The sequence below is a fragment of the Etheostoma cragini genome, unplaced genomic scaffold (assembly GCF_013103735.1).
Source record: "Etheostoma cragini isolate CJK2018 unplaced genomic scaffold, CSU_Ecrag_1.0 ScbMSFa_1589, whole genome shotgun sequence".
NCBI classification, from domain to species: Eukaryota; Metazoa; Chordata; class Actinopteri; order Perciformes; family Percidae; genus Etheostoma; species Etheostoma cragini.
Window position 1 is genome coordinate 32701 of NW_023265658.1, and position 1587 is coordinate 34287.

Genomic DNA, 1587 nt, shown 5'->3' on the forward strand with positions numbered 1-1587 from the left:
GAGAGAGACAGAGAGACAGAGAGAGAGAGAGAGAGAGAGAGAGAGAGACAGAGAGAGACAGAGAGACAGACAGACAGAGAGAGAGAGACAGAGACAGACAGACAGAGAGACAGAGAGACAGAGAGAGACAGAGACAGAGAGACAGAGAAACAGAGAGACAGACAGACAGAGAGAGAGAGACAGAGAGAGACCGAGACAGACAGACAGACAGAGAGACAGAGAGAGAGAGACAGAGAAACAGAGAGACAGACAGAGAGACTATTTCCGGGGCCTGTTGCACAAAACCAGGAGAAGGGATTAAGGATATTTAAGTTAACCTGGATGAATTTAGCTCTGACTCGGTTGCACGAAACCAGGTTGAATTAAACCCAGCCTAGTAACCATGGAGATTTATTCTTTGCGGCTAGCCTGGTCCAGACCGGGCTAACAGTCGGGCTAACAGTCGGGCTAACAGCCGGGCTAAAAAAACGGTGGTCCCAGCTCTTTCCAGGTCCTGGACCAGCTCCTCCAGTGTAGTTCTGGGCTGATTTCTCACCTTTCTTAGGACCACTGAGACCCCAAAACGTGAGATCCTGCATGGATCCCCAGTCCGAAGGAGACTGACAGTCATGTTTAGCTTCTTCCATTTTCTAATGATTGCTCCAACAGTGGACCTTGATCACCAAGCTGCTTGGACATGTCCCCGTAGTCCTGTCCAGTCTTGTGGAGGGGGACAATTTAGTCTCCAGTGTCTTTGGACAGCTCTTTGGTCTTGGCCATGTCAGTAGTTGGATTCTTACTGATTGTATGGGGGGGACAGGTGTCTTTATGCAGCTAACGACCTCAAACAGGTGCATCTAATTTAGGATAATAAATGGAGTGAGGAGGGGGAGGGGGAGGGGGGGGACATTTTGAAGACAGACTAACAGGTCTTTGAGGGTCAGACTTCTAGCTGATAGACAGGTGTTCAAATACTTATTTGCAGCTGTGTCATACAAATAAGTAGTTTTAAAAAATCATTCGTTGTGATTTCTGGAATTTTCTCTTTAAATTATGTCTGTCACAGTGGACATGTCTCTCACAGTGGACATGTCTCTCACAGTGGACATGTCTCTCACAGTGGACATGTCTCTCTCAGTGGACATGCACCTACGATGACATCAGACCCTCCATGATTTCTAAGTGGGAGAACTTGCAAAATAGCAGCGTGTTCAAATACCACCAGAAATGCACCAGATCCCCAGATATATTTCGTGTTGACCCCGTAAAGATTTTGCTTCAATCTCGTTGCACAGGTGCAGCACCAATCCCCTTTGGTCTCCACCCTCCCACACCCGCGACGGCTGCAGCCGATTGGATGCACGCGTCACGTGGGTCTGTCTGCTCTCGGATTTCAAAACGGACCAAAACGAGGTTTCTGAGACTAAATCCGGGGGACATTTTCAACTCAGGAGAGTAAAAAAAAACCCAAAACTAGGTCGTGGTTTTATCTTTGTGACAACAAGTGGTTGCCGGGTTGGTTCGGTGGGCAGAGCAGGCGCACACACTGTGTAGTTCCAGGTTTAGGCCTCAATGCGGAGGTCCAGGGTTTGAATCCGACATGTGACG

At 48.4% G+C, this 1587-nt stretch overlaps 1 protein-coding gene across 1 annotated transcript in view; it reads right to left on the reverse strand.

Annotated features, from left to right (window-relative positions):
• Positions 1 to 1587, reverse strand: part of LOC117940061 (spectrin beta chain, non-erythrocytic 1-like) — a 14425-nt gene that overhangs the window by 6367 nt on the left and 6471 nt on the right. The gene's annotated exons all lie outside the window — the stretch shown is intronic.